The sequence below is a fragment of the Mya arenaria genome, chromosome 12 (genome assembly GCF_026914265.1).
Source record: "Mya arenaria isolate MELC-2E11 chromosome 12, ASM2691426v1".
Taxonomy (NCBI): Eukaryota; Metazoa; Mollusca; class Bivalvia; order Myida; family Myidae; genus Mya; species Mya arenaria.
In genome coordinates, this window is record NC_069133.1 from 23,781,790 (window position 1) to 23,805,621 (window position 23,832).

Below are 23,832 nucleotides of genomic sequence, written 5' to 3' on the forward strand. Positions count from 1 at the left end.
ACATACCCCTCAGTGTTACCCTGCTCCAAGTGATACCCAGTTGGAATCCAATGCACTTTGAAGTTATTTTTATGACGTCTTACCATGGTAGAAAGAGTTTTCATCAGGGTAATCTGGAGAAATAGCCGAAGACGCAGACTTGCACTGCAGCATCTTGGTCATCTGCCTATGGAATAATACATACGTTGACTACACCAAAGATGCGCTAATCAATTTCTATTTTTCATAGGGGCCACTTTTGCCCAGCGCTTAGATTGATACTGTTTTAAGGAACCTGCCCCATGTTTTGATGCCATGTGTGAACTATGTTGGATTTTGCATCGTCATTGTATCAATTGCAATGCACGCAAGGTTTTGTACCTTTCAGATTTCTTGTTTTTCGATGTTATGCTAATTATTAAGTTGCTTACATTATCCTCCAGGATAATCAATGTCAAACAAACACCAAACAGGAAACACAGAACTACAAGACAACACACACATAACAACAGAAAAAGCGCTTCAGCACAAAACACTTAAAAAGACACGATAGGTTACAAGACAAAACAAACACCACAAACTAAACAATAGACAAAGTTCTACAAACAACCTACACTAAACAAGAGATTATGCGCAGACAACAGACAAAGCTTTACAAGACAACAAACTAACTTACAGACAAAGCGCTACAAGACAACACACAAACAAACAGGCAAAGCGATACAAGACAACACACAAACAAACAGGCAAAGCGATACAAGACAACACAAACTAAACAAAAGACAAAGCGCTACAAGACATCACACAATAAACAAAAGACAAGGCGCTACAAGACAATATACACTAAACAACAGACAAAGCGCTACAAGACAAAACACACTAAACAAGAAAACAAAGACCTAAAAGCCAACATACACTAATCAGGAGAAAAAGCACCACAAGACAACATACACTTAACGCTTCAAGACAACAAAAAGCGCTACAATACAACAAACACTAAACAACAGACAAAGCGTTACAAAACAACAAACACTAAAAGAGAAAGCACTACAAAATAACAACTACTAAACAACACACACAACGCTACATGACCACAAACACCAACCAAGCGACAAAGCGCTGCAAGACAACAAACACATAACAACAGAAAAGGTGCTACAAGACAACAAACACATAACAACAGACAAGGCGCTACAAGACAACATTACTTAACAACAGACAGAGCGCTACAATACAACAATAAATTAGAAACAGACACAGCGCTACAGATCACAAACATCAAACAAGCGACAAAGCGCTGCAAGACAACAAACACATAACAACAGAAAAGGTGCTACAAGACAACAAACACATAACAACAGACAAGGCGCTACAAGAAAACAAACACATAACAACATGGAAGGCGCTACAAGACAACATTACTTAACAACAGACAGAGCGCTACAATACAACAATAAAATAGAAACAGACACAGCGCTACAGATCACAAACATCAAACAACGGACAAAGCGCCAGAATACATCACAATATACATGAGATACAACGCTGCAATACTTAACACACTTAACAACAACCAACACTAAACAAGAGACAAGGCGAAACAAAACAACGCAGTAAACACAAGACCCAACGCTAAATAACAACACACACTGAACAAGAGACAATGTGACACACAACAACAATAATCTAACAATAATCAACCAACAGACACAAAGTTTCAAGCAACAAATACCAATCAACATACAAAGCGCAACAAGAAAATACACATTTAACACACACTTAACAATAAACAAAGCACAAAAAAGACAACAAACACTTAACAAGAGACGAACCGCTACAATACACCAACAGACGACAGAGCGCTAGAAGACAACAAACTCTTAACAACAGACTTCTCTACAAGTAAAAAATCTTAAACAAGAGACAAAGCGCGAGACAAGAACACCAAACAAGAGACGCAGTTCTACAGCTCGCCATTGGTAAATGTCAGGGCTGTCAGTGTGAACGAAACATGTAATGAATCTAAACCGGTACATGGGAGGTCAACCGTACACTTTTCCAAACATTTATCAGTAAGTGCACACATAAGGGTTTTAGCCTCATCGGAATTAGCATTTACTTGAATGAAACAATAAAGTAATACACGCGGTACTTTTCGAAAGCTGAAAGGCAACTTTATTGACGTGAAGTATAGGTCATAATCTAAATAATGACAAAAGAATGTGCAAATATAATAAAGTAGGAATCCAGAATTTCATACACTTCGATGCAGGGAAGCAATATTTGAATTTAAATGATCACAAACAAAATAACAGTATCCATTCTAAGAACAGGGCTTCCTATACGTGAATTAAATAGTCTAACTATTTAAACAACAACGTCTTGTCATTTTGTAGACTATAGCAAAACAGATAGATATTTTTTTTCAAAGACAGGGCTTCTTAAACTTGCACATTTTAGCTATTTTAACTATTTCAAAAACAACTTCTTGTTATTAGGTAAAGTATTGCTTCAGTAAAGAATAAAGAATATGCTGTTCTGATCATGATACTTTAGAAAAAACCACAGAAACAAGCCCATTAGCCAAAATGTTAAACATGAACCCCATTGGCCCTGGGTAAACGCCAAAGTCATAGCACACAAAAGCAAAAAATCAAAAACAAGAATCATAGAATAACAGCACATATATACTATATAAAAAAAAACTAGGTATGTTTATCAAGGATTGTTAGGTACCGCCTCGGAACGTTCAGTAGAAATGTAAATTTACTGGGGGTACAAACCAGGTTACGAGCGCAAACCACACCTTATCCCAACAATCCGGAATAAAGAAAACACGTTAAATTTAAGTCTTATCAAAGTATGCATTAACTTGGGGAAACTTTATAAAACAAAAAATAATGAAATTATAGGTAAACCCCAAGTATTTCAGTGATTAGAGATCCCAACTTTATCTGCAGACAGAAAAATACAATTCAAAACACCTAATGCAAAAACTTTTCAAAGATACGATGCAGTCATTGTTTGAAAGCTAATCTCTCCCAAGATGCATTAATCTTCATATCCTAAAGAGTCATTATGGTTTCGATAATTTTTAGCAGTGTTGCCAAAGTATTTGAAATGATCGCAAGCAGCTTTTTTTAACAAAATGTGACAATTTCAGTGCTCGTCTAGATAATAATTGTAAAAAAATTGATAATATTCTTTATGGGAACTGTATGCATTAGTGTATGTTTCACTTACAAAATCTTTGACCATGAAAAATAACAAGATAATTCAAAAGAAAAAAATAATTGTCTCCCAAATCCTCTTAGTTATGAGGGTGTCTTCTTATTGTATGTCATTGAAGCCATTAATTGATCCGATTCTGATCCTTATAAATATCAGTCTTTATATATACCTGATGCTCGTAATTAGTATGTTGACGACGCTGAACTTAATTTCAGGCGCTGGTATCTGCCTCAACAAAATCGTGTTATACATTATCACTTTATCGTCTGGCTCACTGGAACCATATCTATAATCATACAAAACAGCATACTAATTGCCTTGAACATGTGGGATGGCGTTCCTTAGTGAACCATAGTTTAACTCCATTGATGTCAGATAAATATTTGAAACCTTGAAGATGTTGTATCAAATTTATTCCGCTGGAATTAGTATGAATATGATTGGACTGCTGATCCTTGAGTGTGACCTAAACCTTAAATGAACATTACTGGGTGCTATTTCTAAAACTAATTCAGTCAAACTTGTCGTAATTTGAAAAATATAAATGTCGTAGTTTCATTTTTTGTAACATATTTTGAGTTAATTTAGCTGAAGCTAGTAAATTGTGGAAATAAATTTCAATGTGTAACCATTTCAGGGGTATATACAGATTGAGAACTATTGAACTTACGACTTATTTTCTTTATTAAACCAGACTGCTGGGTCTTGCATGCAACTCACCCGTTAGTCATTGTGAACATGTGTACAAAGATATGCCTATATACATTGTCATCACACTAAATGTCGACTGGACATACTTTATCTATGGTCTATGAGGTTTCTCCTTCTTTAAAACATAGCTAGTACATGTATGCAGTTGTTTTTATGTGATTTTCTTGTAGAAAATTATACGGAAAGCGCCTAACCTTAAAATTAATAAAACCCATTAGCCATAGGTATTTGTGCGGACGGGCGGTCGGACGGACGGACAAAGGTACTACTGTTTATGCCACCCAGTTCGTAAATTCTAATACAATATAAAATATATAGGAACTCAAAACAAAATGGTTGTTCAATAATTGCAATATATTTAGTCAATAAAACACTTATGTACCAGATCTTAAAAAAAGAAGATACTTCGTTTTTATTGAATACCTGAGGAAATATTTATAAACATACAAATGTTCATGACACATGGGTGAGCAATATTAGATCAAAACAATATCAAGATGCAGTATTTTTATATGGAAGGGATTATCCGCCAGTTAATTAATGCTGCTTTATGACATTTCTCATTTTAAATTGCAATTGCATGCGTATAAATTGCAGGTGCCTTCGTGCAATGGCTTCGTGCCATTTTGTTATTGACAAAAACATTTGTCTATGTATACAGGTTCAAGATGCCTTCACTTTATTGCTTAGTGTTAACGTCTAAACGGCAAATGACATGTGTCAAGTTTTTACATTTAAATAACTTAATAACTTAATTGTGTACAAAACTACAACTTAACTATAAATACTTAATAACTAATAGTATTTATATAATGTAATAAGACCATTGAAAGCTAAATTAATATTAATCAATAGCAGTATGCATTTGTCAATAAGCATATAGACGAAAGACGAATGCATCTAGACGAACGCATATTAACGAATGGAATTAGAAGGGAACCAGTAAATATTGGTATCCTGCGTCAGCAACATTAAATGGGAATGGAAACCAAATGCTGGTACGCATTCGTCTATGAATACTGCTATGTTTGATTGGTGTATTTATATAATTAAGTTAGCTTTTAATGGTCTTATTACATTCAAATAAATATTATTAGTAATACTATTAGAAGTTTAATTGTACTCTTGTATTTTAATTAGTACACAAAAGTCAATTAAAAGTAAAAACTTGACATCTGTCATTTATCGTTTAGACGTAAACACTAAGCAATAACATGAAGGAAACTTAAAGTTGTACACATAGACACATGCGGCAGTCCATTACAAACACGAACGAAGCAATTGCATGAAGGCACTTACGATTTAAACGAATGCACTAGCAATTTAAAAAGAGAAATGTCATAATGCAGCATGTATTAACTGGCGGATAATCCCTTCCATATTTTTATGCAGTAGATCTATGAATTTGTATTGGGTAAAAACAACTTTACTTTAATAGGAGCCGTTTGATTGGGCGATGCCATATTGTTTTTGTTAACCAATCCTAACTGCTGTTACAAGATTTAAATAGTATCCCATGATACTAATTATACCCAATATATGTCTTTTAACCACATATAAATATTTTATTGAACGTAAATATTTTTTATTATACGACATATTTGTTAACCTCACAAATAGTTCTTTATGCACAAGAATATTTGTAATAGAGTAATTATTTTCTTAGACCACAATTATTGTTTTATATTGTGCTTTTTATGTTATTGAATAAATATATTGTAATTATAGAACACATATTTTCGTTATGTTCGTATATCTTTAATTGAATAAATATATTTCATATAGGAAATTGCAACATTTGTTATGCAATACAACAATGATATCCTTAATAACACTAAATGCAAGTGTAGTTACGAAGTAGCATGAAGTAATCCTTATACCCAGGAACGTATAGCCATGTGTCATAGCCATATGAAGCAAGTACATTTCACCCACTTAGCATTTATTCGTTATACTTTAGTAAACCCTCAACCTCCGACGATTAAAATATATGTCAACATGTTAACCAAACAGTCTAAACGATTTCCGGATTTGTTCAATATTTTATTAAAACAAAGTTAGGTTGTCGTTCTCGTCTTTTCACCGACACTTCCATCAGTTATAAATTTCTTTGCTTTTCTCACTAATATTCATCATTTGAACACAAAAAGCAGTAAGATACGTTGAAATCATTACGGTGGCTGAATATGTTCTATCGTGATTTCATTTTTGTCGCTTGCAAACAAATCCCCCACATAGCAAGCGATCGATATTTTTCATGGTCATTTTTGCCCCTTCATCCACGAAATTGCAAATATCAGCCACCATATGAATAAGATGACACCTATGAAAAACACGAACTGCCAGAAATCAGCCACCATATGAACGAGAAGAAATGGTTGGAATTAGCCACTTTATAAATGAGATGAAATGGCAGAAATCAGCCACAATATGAATGGAATGAAATGATAGAAATCAGCCACCTAGAACGAAAAGAAAAGTCAGAAATTAGCCACCATATGAAAAAAAGAAATGGCAGAAATCAGCCACCATATGAATTAGATGAAACTAAAGGGACTAGTTGACGTTTATGTTGCTTATTTGGTTTAAAGATCATAAGTATCATTCCGCGGCCATTTTTTTCAAAAACAACCTCGGATGTATTTGAACGGTTTACATACTCAAAAAGAGGTACGTTTAAGTCCGCTGCAAGTAGATCGCGTAGTAATTTTATTTAGCAGTTAAACCTTATGTCTTAACTCTCGGGAATCTTATTTATGTTTGCAATAATACACTTCACTGGTAATCAATTTAAACTTAGATCAATAATTACAACTCTGAAACACTACATTTAATTAACGATATAATTCAAACAAATACGAACTACTTCAACTGATGTAACCGGCATACATCCGAGGTTGTTTTTGAAAAAAATGGCCGAGGAGTTCCGAATGCATAAGTATATGACTTTTATTGCAAGAATAAAAGCAAAAATTATTTGTCATTTTCAGCCGAAGTGTTATTATATGTAGGTAACTGTCCGTTTGGTTACCAATAGTAATTGTCTTTTGTCAATCCAACTTGACTCGAGCTTAACTTACTTGCTCTTATGGCGGTCGGCAGAGTTCATGTTAGTACCTCCGTCCGTCAGTCCGCCCGTGTGTCCTTTTGTCCGCTTGTTCTTGTTTGGGCTGTTTTGTTTTCATTTGTTTTGAAAGAATGTATATTAACTGGACACAAATGATGACAATATGTGGAAGATCCTCAAAGGTTATAATCTAAATTAGACTTTAATCTGTGTAAAATTATGCAACATTTGACCTATGATCGTAACTGGTCTATAATTTCATTGCGCATGGGAATACTTGAAAAACAGAAACAAAGGTTCACATCATGAACACGATTAGTCACGAGCAAGACCCAGTTTCTACCTCAGAGGTCAAGGACACATTCAAGATGTTATTCTGCAAGCATATGAAATAACTTAATAATTTTTGTCCGGGCTGTTTTTCATGCATGTGACGAATTTAGAATAACCCATATGTTTACCTCATGAAGTCGAAGTGTAGCAGGTAAGACTAAGGTTCCGACTAAAAAGTTCAAGGTCACACTTACAATACATATGATCGATTTCTTCTTCATGTGAATGTTTATAGAAAATTGTGTTATTTTATTCACAAAAACGGTTATCAACAAGTGACTATATACGCACAAAATATAAACAAAAATGTATTGTATAACACAGGAACGAAGTGAATTTGTAACTAATGATTAATTAATTGAATATGAAACAATTTTATAACTAGGTTAAGTAGGGCTTCTTGTGGGTATTTATAAAATGATTTCTAAACAAAACACTTATAACGTCAGGAAAAATCTGTCAACACTTAGTATAGCTCGATGGAACATTAGACATGATTTTACTAGCATTTATACAAAAAATCGGAGACTAATTGCCTCACGCAGGTAAAATAGGTACAATACTTATTCTTTCTTAGCCAGAAAATTTACCGCGGTAATTGTGTGCTAAGTAACTAGCTTAATTACATAACTCTTGTCTGTTGTGTTTTTTGTTTTAAATATGCAAACAAATGGTTTTTCATAAAGTAACCGCATAATCAATTTATGTTTCATTATTTAGTTAGAAAGCTTGAAATATATGTAAGAAGAGATTATTCAAGGAATTGTATAAAAGGAGAATTCTATAAGAGTTTCTATAAACCTTTGTCACTTGTTGGCATCGTTCTTAGAGACCTAACTGATTTGTTGCTTGGCTAAGTTCTTATTAATCATCAGTTGGTATGAGTGTGATTTGACTGATATTCTAGGTAAATGAAGACAACAGTCAACAGAAATGGTCATTACAAATATTAACACCAATATATTTTAATATGACTACAACCACCGGCGTAACTAAACGTAGGCACAAGACCGATACTTACACATGATTTTCAAACTGCTGTTTTTAAAAAGTAACAACATGCATTTAAAACATTTTAAAGCATTTTAACGGTCTTTTTTATATCCAAGATATGCTGGAAGACGCACCTAAGCGCATCCTGCATTCAAATAATTCACGAGGAAGCATGCCAATGACCTAACCTGCAGACCGGGCCTACACATCAATTTTGGACTAGCTACGCCCCTTACCACATGAAAGTAATTTCACGTAGGGTATGTTTAATGTCTCTAGAAAGAGCACTCCACCATTTTGGCCGAACCACAGTTATTGATATGGGAGGAATTCTGGTTTTGGTTGTAGAAACAATTAATTGAATGTCATCAGCAGAACTTATTCTGTATTTTCCATGAACACGGTTGAACAGAAACCTCAAATAGGAATGAGCTGTTTCCTGTACCATTTACAATGACAATAATTTTGAACATTATTCTCCCCCTCAGTAGTGGTATGTCTGTGAGTTGAATTGGTCACTTGACATATGTTTTTATTTATGTATTTTGCATATCTTGTTTGTGATTTCGATATAATGTATTATAAATTGTATGAATGCTTGTATTTATCATCATATTGTACAATAGTGGTTAACAATGGTCTATGACCTTCTGGTTGATCATTGTTCTGTTCTGTTCTTTGCGTTTAAACTGTTTAAGGCTATCAGCCAATATTGGTTTTATTTCGTTTGTAAAAAAAACAGGCGTTACTCTTCAATTTCCATAACGTTTTCATTGTTTTGTTTAGAGAGCGTCCTACTAAAAGCTATTAAAACTTCTAAGAGCTACTTTTAACTATTAAGAGCTACTTATAACTACTAAAAACCACGGGGAATCACTAAAAGCTCATACTAAGAGCTACTAAGGAATATTCTTTAAATTATCTACTAAATAATCTTATCCAATATATTAACTATGTTTTAAAATATTTACTCGTATAATTTACTGTTGTCGCTCAAATAATATTACCACGAAGTCTTAATTTCTACCATTTTATTCATATAAGTTTTATGTATGTTTGTCTTTATGATTACGCCGAGACTTCTTTTTCAATGAACAACATGTTATCGAAGAAGATTCTTGTCAACATTGTCCTTTTTATAAGGAAAACATGCTACAACATGAGAATATTTCTGAATATTCAATAGTTTTATAAACATCATAATAACTTTTCATAGTGCGTTTAAGTATCACTTAGTTCTTCATTGAAGCTTTTCGTTGTTCGCAGTAGCTATAAGTTGCTTTTAGCAGGACCGTTATAACATGTGCATCTAAAAACCACAAGAAGCCATACTCTACAAAGACATAACAATGTTCCTCATTCAATGAATGTTTAATATATGTATATTATATAAGCTGACTTTTCGAAAAAAAGAAGAATTGCAATACTACTCACATCGTTGTCAACGTCCAGTTAATATTTTGGGAGCAAGTTGGCACTTTCATATAAAAGTTCACATTCTTTTCAATTCAACTCCACACATTTGTTCAGGACTATTACATGAGGTTACATAACCCCGTATCATCATAAATACAAATGTCCCGTGATTGACTTAGGACCTTTGGTTAAGTTTGTGGGCACATTGTGTTTAAGTTATTTTTGGGCTTTCGACTTAAGACTCCCATACCCTTCATTTAGTTGACTTCATACATAACTTATTTTTTCACGACCATCTCACAATAACGTTACATAATTCCATTTTATCCTTAACACTAATTATGGGCCTTTATTGATATAAACAATTGGATTAGGTCAAATAGAAACTTTTGGTTTAAACTCAGATATAGAATGCCGTTCATTCAGTGGAATTCATATTTCACACAGTTGTTCAGGGCCACCGCACAGTTAAGTAATACAGCTGTATATGACACTAAACACAATAAGGGGCCTTCTTTAACTTGCATCATTTAAGGTTAAGGGCATGATTTGATTTTTGCTTACATCTCGAAAATCAGTGATTAAATACTTAACATTCTCGTTCATGGACGTCGTACTATTATGTTTCATAGTTCCATATCAATCAGAATTTGGCCTTTGGTCGACTTAGAAAGTTTGGTTAAATTATTTTTAGTCTTTATTCGGAAACTAAGTTCTGTACCTAAACAATACAGCGTGATAGTATATATTAATACATATACACATATATGTTCATGCCGTTTAGTAAGTTGACGACATGCGACTCACATACCTCACTTTGATAAATGCTATTTTACAGATAGATATTACATCAATTAGGCAGTTATGTCTGAGAAAAAGTGGCCTTAAGTCCTACGACAGCTTTTGTTGTATATAAAGCCACTTAGCGATAATTGATGTTGTGGAACCACTCTAGATGTCGTTCAAAGCAGGCATCGCGTTACACAATTGCTCCTCTGGCCAATATCCAATCCCGTAGGGGTATAATTCCTCCTTCTGCTTCAACATTTCGTTTATGTCAAACTTTTGGATGTGACGGTGTCAAGCCATAATACAAACATTACAGGGCTCACGCAGACCTTTATAAACTCAACAACAACAACAACAACAACAACAACAACAACAACAACAAAGACAACAACAAACTGATGGTGTCATTATCCAGTACATAATCGGTGACAAAAGAATGAGGAGAAGGTAACAGTCCGGACGCAGACATGTAAACGATGTTTTTGTGACCTTCAATATTGTGGTCAGAACTTTTCGGTGAACATTTATGTGTTTTTTTTAAATTGTTAAATTCATATGAAAATATACTTTTAGGACAAAATCAAATTAGACGTAATTAAATACATTTATCGAATAACCTCGTATGTGAGGACTGGCCATTTGAGATTTGAACTTGGTGTGGCTCACGATATATCGTTATTTAAGGTGGACATTTTGACTAAGTCATTTCGAATCGTCCCATGCATGAGAAAGTTACAGCCTGGGCATGACCACAATGTAGAGCAATTGCGTACTTGCACGGAATAACATGTACAATTCACCATGACCTATGTGCATACTTGCAAGGTAAAACATGTAACATGTAACATTTAACCATGACCTTTGTGGATCGTCTTCATATGGTGAACATTTGTTTCTAGTCATTTTACATTCGCCCTAGCCGGTCATGAAAACTCGGATAGACGAACGTATCAACATTTATGAATGATTAGTTTTTTTTTTCATTTATAAAAAGCGTAAAAGCAGGCATTTTCATGAAGGAAAATATACTATACTAACCTTAATGTTGATGGGGACAGACGGACCGATGAACCCAATTGCATGCACCCGACCTACCGCAACAAAGTCGACCTTATCGCAAGCGGACTCAACAAAATACAGTTAACCATGAGTATACCTATCAGAAAATTACTATTAAATGTATAAGATGTTATGAGTCATCACCCTTTTTATGTCAAAAAACAAATTCATGCAATAAATAACTCATGAACAATGACCTTTAATTGGTTTTTAAAGAAGGAAATACGCGACAGAAAGTCAAGTAATTTCTGGTATTTCATCGCATTCATATGAAGGCTGATTTCAGCCATTTCATGATTTTGAGGGCATAGGGAGGTTTTTTACAGTTTTGCATTGTCGCATGTTTCGCTCTTTCATCCACAAAACTTCAAATATCAGCCACCAAACATGTAGATTACAAAAATACATAAAAATGTCCCCGACAGATGCATCGTTCGTTCGTCTGTCCGATGATGGCTTGCCCGGACTGCACACAATAAGTAGCCGGCGTATCGCGAGCAGGTGTCAGGTGTCATTGGCAAAAACTCATTGTGTTTTGGAATTTATAATGACTTGGCACAAATGTTCACCGTGAGACGACAGCATGTCGCATGCTTGATCAGTGTCTGTGGGTCACACTGGAGGGCTATGGTTACTGCAATATGGTATTTAGATATCCACGAGTACATGAATTGTGGATGCCTTATGACATATTAATATTTTTTTGTTTTATCTAAAATGGTTTCATGAGTTTATAAGAAATATATAAATATCAATATTCATTTAAAAAAACTACTGAAACAAGCTCAGTAGCCAAAAGTTTATACCTAAATCCAGTTTAATGGCACAAGTTAAAAGCCAAAGACATATAACACAAAAACAAAACAATCACAAACAAGAAACATGGAACAACAGCACAAATTGATACAAACAACACATTGCATATATACTATGAAAAAAAAACTGGGTGTGTTTATCAAGGATTGTTAGGTACCGCTTTGGAACGGTCAGTAACATGTAAATTTACTGGGAATTTTAACCAAACCTCACTCTTATCCCAACAGTCCTGAATAAAGTAAAAACGAAAAAAGTAAAACTTATCAAAGAATGATTTTTTGTGTGTAGGATTATTGCAAAACGGATAATAACACGTCCAATCTCTGTTCCAATTAAGATCATGCAGCTATAAATTTACCAATAATGGCGTTCTCTTCGTACATTCATTTTACATAATATGTAATGTATTCCTTTTTAAATGATATGTGTATCACATCTCAAATCTTATTTAGAGGCCTATTTTAAGCCTGCTATATGTGACCCCACCCCCAATCCGTGTATAGTACACAACATCTGTATATTGATCTTTGTCTTTATTGCCCTGGACTGTCCATCAGGTCACCGACCTGAGTATCATACTGTGAAGTTATGGTGGTTTTATTATCGAAATGGACAGAACATCTTATTTGTGTGTGTGTGTATTTTTTCACATAATAATAGTATTATTATTAAAATAACCAAAATTAGAATAAAAGTTGTTTTATATATAATAACCAATCGACCGGTGTGCTTCAAAAATTGGGTAAAACAATAGTGATCATGCATTTGAAATGGACTTATATATGTTGTATAACTATTAAAACACTTATCGCTTTTTTATTTGTTTATTTATTTCCAATCATACTATATAATTAATAAATACATAAGCTGTGCATATTGTTTATATGTATTAGTGAGACAATGAGATTATCTACTCTAAACCTGTCAACCCTAAATGGCCCTGAGCCAATAAACAAATACACATGAAATTGGCCCCTACTGTGACACCAATGTAATACACAAGGGATGTACAGCAGGGGATAAGCATTCCGACCATTCCTTAAACTAGGCTTTTAAGGCCAGTGTGTTTGCCACAGGAAAACTGTTTATTGGAACCTTACATTTATGTCAAAATACGGACAGTAAATGCCAATGCGTTCTTATAGTGTTCAGGAAATTAATTGAACAAATAGAATTCAAGTTTTACTGTGTGGAAGTTTTCTAACAAAGTACATTATTTGCACCATTATACTTGAAATGATTGTTATAAAATAACCAAATATCTTGAAAATTCACAACGTTCGAAATTGGAATTCAAATTCACATAGTGTTCAATTAAATTCTCGCTATGCAATTAGTGATCCCTTGTGCTAAAGCGATCTTTCAAAACAAGTATTCGTCGATACAAGGTGTGTTTAAGATGATGGAATTAATTTTATTGTCAATTATAACACAACTTTTATTACAACTGTATGATATAAATTGTATTTGTTCGTGATATTTTAGTTTATATGCGATATGTCGGTTATCAACTATTAGTTAATGTAGCTTTAGAGCGGGATGCAACTTTATTTACTATACCTCACTTCTATTGAACATATAGTAAAAACGCCAGGGCAATATTTTCGACTATTACCCCGCACTATCACCCTCTGCCGCACTGTCACCCTCTGACGTCATGAAATTGAAAATACGCTACAAATACGCCGCCATGTTGGATTTGTATGTGAAAAAAATATGATTAATATAAAACTGGCATTGCAACCTTAAAATGCACTAATTATAAGATCTCACTTCTATAAAACATATGAAATTGGCAATATGTCACGCAGCATACACAACTATTAGGGACACTCAGTGCTGGCTTCCATTAAATCGATAAATTGTTTAGACGAAGATAAACCCTCAAACGCTCAAGATGATATAGGGCAAATATCAATGGGCCCGAATTACGAGAACACGTCTTAAATAATATTGAACAATGGACTGACGACTTTTTCGTTTAAAAGGCTTTATTCCGAAGCGCTCACCCTAATACGAACACGAATACGCTAACAAATGTTTAATAGAACACAAGAGCTGTTGAAGTATGGGCGAGATATAAAATTGCCATCTAAGAAAGATGCTGGGCTGCGTTAGTGGTAATTTAGATCTTGTCTCGCAATTAACCAATCGAGCCAAAATGACTATGAGCTGTGGCGTTTTTTCTATGAACCCAGCAATTGCTGTCGTGAATAATGAAGGTAAACGGACTTGTAAAGGGCACCGTCTTATTACTCATCTCGGTTTTGCGATAAAACACTGTGGAATAAATTGGGGTATTTAAAGATCAAATGGAAAAAAGTGTCGAACACGGCATTCGTTAAAGTGGTTGATATGATTTTCGATTAAGACCCTAGATGCTTATTGGCTATAAGATAATTAAAATCAGCATTTCAGCTATTACCTATTAATTTTTAACTTACTGGGAATGAATGTAGAAAGTGCAATATATATTGACCATGATCCTCCGTTCAGTGTAAGTTGAGCCAATTTCTATTTTGAGTTGTCTCAGCATATATCCATTGGCTTGTAAAATTATTACCAGGAAATATCCCTTGTTCATTATCTATTTTATTTTTGACAGGCCCAACGTGAAGAACAAATTATTTGTTCAAGAGATGTGGGTTATTACTTAAAGCATTTCATACAGTTTGCAACGGAATTAATGTCCCAATAAATGAAGAGAAACGTGTAGGACTAAAATCTGTTTTTGTATTCCTTGGCCTTGTGCTTGAGTCATGCAAAATTATAATGAGGATCTCGCTATTTTGATATGAGGAAAATACAGTCCTTATTGTCACGTTATGTTAACAAAACAAATCATATTTGATGACGTTCAGTCATTGGTATGAACAATTGTGTTACTTTTTACAAGTTATTCGCTCAAGAAGAAGTTTAACGGCGCTTTGATGACGTTATGGATGTTGGAAGTTATATTAAGATAAAGTATGGCATGGGTGATCATTTTCTTATATGGTTAAGCTTTTTGTCAGATTTGAACGGCATTTGTCCCATTCCTAATATTGATTGGTGTAAACATGAAACCTTACACTTATTTACCTACAGAGTGGGTAGCGCTGAGTAGGGCTGTGTTTATTCAAATGGGCTTTCTTTCTATGCCATAGCACTGGACAAAAGACACTCATGTAGGATGTCACTTTTGTCGAAATGATCTCAGTTGTTCCAGCCGTTTACCAGTTGGCAAATAAGTGAATTATTTTTCCGAATATATAATTTTACCTATCGTAAACAAGCAAACATCATAATCAAAGCGTGTTAGAAGCTAGAAGGAAGTCAGTTTTTACCACATTTAGGAAATGGTGGCGGGACCCATTTATAGGAAAAATAGCTTCTTTTTGACATAAAGGGGAAATGCTTTAATGATTTACATAATGTTCAATTGATATACAAACCTTTTATTGAACAAACCTATCGACAAATTCATAATAAGCACTATATTGCTAAATTCGTAAAATGTTTAGGGTCACTGCTCCGAAAATATTGTTTTTCACATAGGCATTGAAAAATATATTCTTTTTCAGGAGATGAAAACGACGGAAAAAAAACCCCAAAACACAGGAAGATGTGTAAATAAATGCATGCACTATAATATTTTCTTTAAGGCGATTCACAGTGAGCAAATGAAATTTCCGATCCAATTTCAGTGGCAGAGTTTCCTACGACTAGCACCAATGGCTTCGCACCAAGAACAGCAGCCAGTCTAGACTTGACTAATACCGTCATTATTATCAGTTAACACACTGAAGTCATATAATATGGGGCTTAGAATATTTCGTTATTTTCTATTGTCTGTATCAATACTCCAATACGTGGCTTCCGGATGTCGATCATATAGACATGTTTTTGTCCTACCATCTCATACCATAAAATCTTATTCTACGAATGTGCGATCGTATGCCAATACAAGCCTTTCGGTCATCTAGATGCCATAGAAAATTACATAGTAAATCGTTTATTTCATGGAAGACAAACGCAAACTGGTTTGTAGAACAAGGTTTCATGTAATAATGTGTTTGTTAAAAGAAATATTGATGTATTACCTTTTGTTGCCATCAATCGATATAAAAGTCAGTTTTTTTCGCTTTGTTATCACAGAGCACTGCTGGTATTTGATATTTACAAAGATGTAGCTTAACTTAGGGACACGTTATTAAACTTAGTTGACAGCGAAGTCTAAAATTATAATGTCCCTGTTTATCAATAAATGTACAAGCCTTTCCCTGATTTTTATTTTCTTCTTCTTCTTCTTCTTCTTCTTCTTCTTCTTCTTCTTCTTCTTCAGTATTAATAAATCAAAAAAATCTTAAACACTGTTTCCACACCTGTTTTGTTTTGTTTCAAAAATAAAATGATGCTCATATCTAGATATATCACTATTCATTTTCTGGAACCCTTAATTAATAGCAATTGAATGCCGAGGTGCTCCCATGTGTTCAATATATCTGGGAGAGAGATAACAAGCTGCTGTGTTTATTTTAATCCGTGTTCAGACAAGTACTGGGGAGAGTGTTTTATGATTACCGAACTGTTAACTTTGATAAGATATGCTTATAAGCCTTTGCCTTAAAGTATACTTCAACTAGCAGATTTTAATTATATGGAATTTTTACTCAGCATAAACTCTTTTATTGTTTAATTAAACCATTCACACAGTGTAAATTTTATTCAGAATCTGTTGAAGTTTAAGCTGGAATAGAAATTTGTTAGTGTATCTAATTTTTACTCTAAAAATATATGGAAGTAATCTGGCAACATTCTTTTAAGTATATAGAAATACATCTTCTCTGGTACCATAATTGTCGTTTCGTTATTATGACCTTGATATACATAGCGCTTTTAAAAAAATCACTTCAATATTATGGACACTTCACCAGGCTTCTAAACAGCTTTTGCAAAAACAAACATTTAAAAGAAAGGGGGCTTCTTTTGGACCATCATATTTCCATCAAGCACCTATCGCCAGAAGGTGTCCATTTAACAGATGTAGGCAATGAGTTTTTCATTTAGAATTTGGCAACTGGTTTCAGAAACACGCTTAGTTAAAACGTTTGCCTGAAATATAAGAGTCATATACGAACATATACGAACATTTACTGATTGAACAATAATGATGATATTGAAAGTTAACAACTCGTTTCAAGAAAGAGCGGCTCTCTTGTCCAGCCGTCCCTGATTGTTCTTTGGGGAGTTTAGCTCAGATTATCCACGCTTCACATTGGCTCTCGGCAGCACCTATTTTCCAAATTGAAAGCAAATTTAGTATTAACAATTTAATTCCGTTTGAATAACAATACATGAGAAAGTTAAATTCAGTAAGATTCATAACATCAGCAGTAAAATAATGATCTTTTAAATCGTGATTTCACACTTTACTTGGTGACATCAGGTTTTTATGTTTTATCTTTGATGGCATCAGTGAATGCATTTATATAAAATACTGAACGTCTTAAAATAAATATGTTTTTTTCTTCCAGAAAATCAAGAGGAAATATCAAATTTGCTTCTTTACTTTGTATAGGAAACCAAATAAGGATTAATCATTAAATCATAACGAGAAATAATGTCTGAACTCCAGGAATATTTCCAACAATGTTTCCCAGATATTTTTTTATGGCGGAGCAATATATTTTCTTACAAGTATAAATAGAGGAATGCTATATTAGACATGTGTATTAAGAAACACATACGTAAGGGTTGTATAAAACCGGGGGAAATTATAGCATGTGATGATATATGAGATTAACACTTATGGAACGTTCAAGTAGAAAGCATATAGTGACTACTTTATTTATCACATGCTTACCCTTGTTTTCCGTGTAATATACCCATTACGAATATTTTTTATCTTACACATGTGTAAGATAACATATCAGACATTTCTATTGGCTAGACTAATCACACGAGTCCTAGATATCCCTCCGCATTGTTTGTAAACAAAATGGTTTAAACGCCAACAAATACTTACCTCAATAAAGAAGCTGAAGGACTTCCGGGAGACAAATGGCTAACGAATCATAGTGCCAGAAAGCATCTTGTTCGAAAACTTTCTGATAACAATATTCCGCCAACCAGATAATGCAGATTACTAGTCACAGAAATATCCAGTCCGTCAACAAATACAGCCACATTAGTGACAAACAACACGAACACATTTTACACATCTCCATCTTAACAGGCAATATGCGACCAATGCCATACAATTTGCTTGCCAGTTTAATCAGCTGTCGGTTACCAAAAACACAAATACGAGTTCCGCAGCACAGGTTTCTCATCACACATACGTCCAAAGACGGCTAGAACAGCTTGTTCTCTGGAAAACATTCTTGATGGAACTTTTTCAAAATCAACATCCATGCAGTGCAGAGAAAGGCTTCGTCGTAATCATCTGCATGTTGTGAAAATCCATGTATACTAAGAAAACGCTCCAAAGTCATCGTAGAAAGCGACAGCGAATAAATTTTAAATCCGTGCTCACAGTAAAACTTGAGAGACCGATGTAGGTCACATAAACCGCGTAAAGCATGTACTCTCAGTGTGACGTCATCAAATTGTGTACTTATTGTGTTGTTTTGGTTAAAATTGTTCGTAATCCATGTTGTTGGATATTTTACTACACATTTTTATGCTTGTGACTTGTTCAGCGCTTTATCAGAATTAAAACTTGATAACTACTAGCTGTTTTTGTCATTTTCATTTGGAACTATTTATATGGCGCATCGTTGACATTCCACTCAGTGTACTTTGGCTGTCAACCAATGGGTTTAGAAAGTGGAACGTGGAACTAAATTGGTAATAAAAACACCGTTTTAAACATGTGATAAAAAAGATCTGACACTCGTTGTCATTTTATACAAGATTTTTATTAAACTTGTCAATGAAAGTTGTTTGTAAGCTCGCCATAGGCTCGCTTACTAACAAATTTCATGAAAACGTTTAATAAAATCTTGTATTAAATGACAACTCGTGTCAGATCCTATATATACAATCTATCCGAGCATGATAAAGTATAATGAGCGCCCTTATGCAGCTGTCTCTAGGGACGCTACAACTGGTTTATCTGCAACTGCCTCTAGGGGCACTACGCTCATTTGGAGCTGTCTCGGGCTGTTCAAGATAGGACTGAAATAGCGGCAACACAACCTTGATAGAAAAGAAGAGGATGGTCTCCTTATCGATAATATAACCTATCGTGTACAATTTCGTCACATCTTTGTCGAATCTCCATACATTATCTCAAAATAGGGAACTATTTTGTATACGGAATATAAGTTTTAAGAGTTCCTGAAAATATCAGATGAGCCAGCAAACTCAAATGTATGTAAATACATCCTTGTTCTAAAGTATTTACGAATTTTTTGTTTTAAAACATTTTTATCGACAAATTAAAGACTAAATATACATATTTGGTTTTGTTTAAATATTTTCAAGCAACCTGCATAATGATAAAAAAAGATTAATAATTAAGCTAAACAAATATAAGTAAAACATGACTAAACTTTTCAAGAATATGTTACATTTAATTACAGTCGATATGATTGTACTTTTATTTAAATGAGCAAAAACAAATTATGTTTCTTCCATGCAAAATTTACAAATGACTCAACGCGTAAATACAGAACAGGGCTGAAAACAAATTGACTGGAACACGATCCATATTGGGACTTTAATTAGTTTGTATGGCCATAAACCAAAGACCCCTGATATATAAGTTATGACAGAAACAAGGATACAAGCCTCATTTATCCTGTTAATGGTTGCTGACCGCAACGTGCGGAATCGGGGTGATCCTGATGAACTAGCCCGCGATACTTCATCCCATCTTGGAGGAATTTCTTCGAGCCTCTTGAACCATCTTATTTGTCTCATTAGCTACGTGGAGAGTGTCCGTCAAATTTAATCTCTTCATCAAATCTGTCATTTTTCTATTATCTACGTTGCTGCGGATCTGAAATTTATTTAATAATTGTTAAGATCAACTGGCAACATAAAGCATTTATATTTTAATCCATTTCCCTTCAGCCGTCACATTGAGAAACACTCCTGATTCCACCTAGTCTTTTTTATATTATTAAACAAAATAAAAAGTAAGGAATTATTTATTTATCGGAATTACAGATTGTATTATATTTTACATAAATAATGCTCAATTTTACCTAATATAAATTAAGTATTACTACCCAAAGACAACAAGGCTTGTTAAATTAAACGTATAAGAATAATGAGAACAAAATTTCTTTGAAACACAATAGATTGTTGGATTTTTCCTCCAAATTACTTTCCATCCTCTTCAGCGTTGACTTTTCCCCGAATACGACAGTGCTAGCCTGATGCTACCTTACCGTCAAAGTAAGGAAACACTTTGCATACCACTTAACGTCCTCTCGTTATTTAATGATGGTGTGCCAACGTCAGATACTGAAAAACGTGGATTAATGTTAATAATTTCTAGGTAAAATATCATATTGTGATTAAGAAATGTCGATGTTTTGCTTTTTGTATGTTTTTAAACCTGCATATAATGCCATTCATCAGCATAACACACATATCCTCCAGAAGTATTTATGTTGTAGTGTAACAGCCTCCTAAATGTTTACATTATCGAATACGTTAATAAACAGGACACAACCAATAATATCTCTGTATAAATTGTCATCGTATTTAGCGTCTATAAGTTTTCAAATGTACGTTATTAGCCAATGCCTCCAAGAAGCGCATATCTGAACATTTACCTGCTCCTGTGAGCATGTGTTGATCACATCAACCGTCATCTCATAGATGGCCGCAAGCAGAATTTGCATTTATGCAAATGCCAGCCGGGCATTTTCGTCCAAACGTTGTGTCAATCTTTTGCTGTCCGCTTACAATCATCTTCAGGATCCATGACCTGGAGTTGTGCCTGTAAAATAGAAAAAGCGAAATATGATGATTTAGTCCCAGTAATTGTGGATGTGTAATAACGATGAATGACCCCTAAACTTAACACCGACGAAAGAAGAGAAGAGAAGCAAGAATGGTCACTGTCCCAGTTTAATGAGGACAGAGCGGAAACACTTAAACTAGATAGTATATAAGCAGTGAATATTTCAAACTATCAATTGTTTCGCAACATTAAAATGACAAGCAATTTCGTTCATAGTGAATTCCATTGCTGAACATAAAAATGACGCTCTATTATCTCCGACCCTATTAGCTTGACTGTCTGCAGAATTTGATGACTGCTCCATGGGTGTCTTAATAGTATACTCATCTCGACCATAAACATGTCACTGATATGATATTTTCTAGATAACGACATGGAAAACTGTCATATAAAAACGAATTTGAGTCCGCTTATTGGCAATAACTAGGTAGTTTAGTTACTTAATTTGGGTAAAATAACACACATCCGTTGCTTTCTTAGATATATTTGCTGTCTGTAGTTTGGATTCAGTTGAGCCAATTATATTTGTCTAGAACAAAAATCGGGAGGAACTTTGCATGCCAAAACCTTTATTTTAAGGTGTTCGGGTAATGCTTCACCTACTACATTTGATTTATGTGTATGTTTATCGTATCGAGTAAAACATGTCGTAGTATAACATTGCTTTTTAAATGTGAAAACTTATAATTTGACTTGCCTTTATAGTTTTTTCATGCATATCACCATCTCATAATTGTGTTTATCTGTGCCAAGGACGTTGTTTTTATTATTCCACATATAAAAAAATAAATAAAATAGAAAAAAAAACATACATAGAAATAATGATGTTTATTCTTTTCGCCAGCACAACGCTTCTATCTTTTTTTCAAACCATTTTCGACGGACATGTAATTTTTAAAAGATCATAATTTGTTTCACTGCATCCAGTTAGTTGCATTAGGTGAAAGTCGTACATTTTTGTATTTGTAAACAGCCTGTTTACCACATGTTCATCTTCTGCTTTCAAATCTGAGAAATCCTTTTTATCAATTGTTGAACTCAGAAAATTCTCAATGAGAATTAATGATTCAGTTATTCAGTAATGCCGTAGTAAAGCAGTCATAGCCCGCTATAGTTATTCCCATGGTGTCAGTATTTCAGTCACATAGATGAGACGTTGTGTGAATATAAGTATCTTCCATGGCCGCGAGAGTAAGATATGTCCATCCCAACCCGAGCGTAGGGTGTTATGTGGAAACATGGTTTCCGTAAAACACCTTGCGCGAGGGTTGGGGTGAACCTTTCTTACACGAGCGGCTATGGTATATGCTTTTTCTCCAACCTCAGTTAAAAAAATAAGGTTAATTTTTTTTTTCGCTGGAACTCTTTTGTGCGTATCTATTATATGCTTTGAAAATACAGGGTACACATACGTTCATTACGTAGATCACAAATTTTACATATGGTCGAAATACCAACTACAGGCTTTTAACTTGTACGTAGACGTACACATACCTGATGACGTCCTACTCAAAAGGTAATCGATATCATATGTACACTGACACATACAGGTAGCGTTTCCCAATTTTGCCAACAACTCAAAACAACGATAAATATGATAGCCTGTCATCATGTTAGCCAGTGACTTAAAGTAGTGACTTACTGAAATACTAAATAGTAGTTCTGAAGCGTTTGCTTACATATTTAAACAAAGATGTTATTTATTGTTGGTCCAGTCACGCATAATACACATTCACAGCATGATGGATCCTGACAAGACATTTGTTAGTTATATTATCTGGAAATGTTCCGTCGTTTAAAACTGATATATATTGCATGGTTTAATGTATTGTGGACGTTAAATTGGCAGATACATTACTGATCGAAATTGCATTGACAGAGAGTGCTTTGCTGTTGACGGGGTTGTTTCTTATGGCTTAAAGATTAAAACTCGATTGCGACGTAATGACTTGTTAGATTTCAAAAACAAACTACAATTGTTTTTTCGTTAATTTGATAAATTAAAAAAGAAAACATTTATTAAAGTATGGTCGTTTTCACAGAGTGGCAGGTAAATTAAAGATCATTCAGCCATATTTTCAGAATGCAAGTAAGAGACTGTATCAAATTGCATATTCAAGTTAATACATCCACATTAAGATTATCTGCATATTATCCAATATAATAATTGACCTAATTGTCTTAAATTATTGTCTTATATTATCTAATATAATTGTCCTTGATATAAGGGAACTAAGTTAAAACCCCAAGTTATCCTTAACTTTTAACAAAACTTTCTTAGCCGACCATATGGAATCATGAAACACAATTACCGATATCCTTGAACATTTATATGAAGTTTTAAATTAATTTGAATAAGTAGTGTTTGATAATTAAGGAAAAATAACAGCATGCCCTTAATCCTAAAAACAATGTGAGTTAACTAAATGCCATAATTTATATTTAGTTCATACAGATCTGAGTTAAAACCACAAGT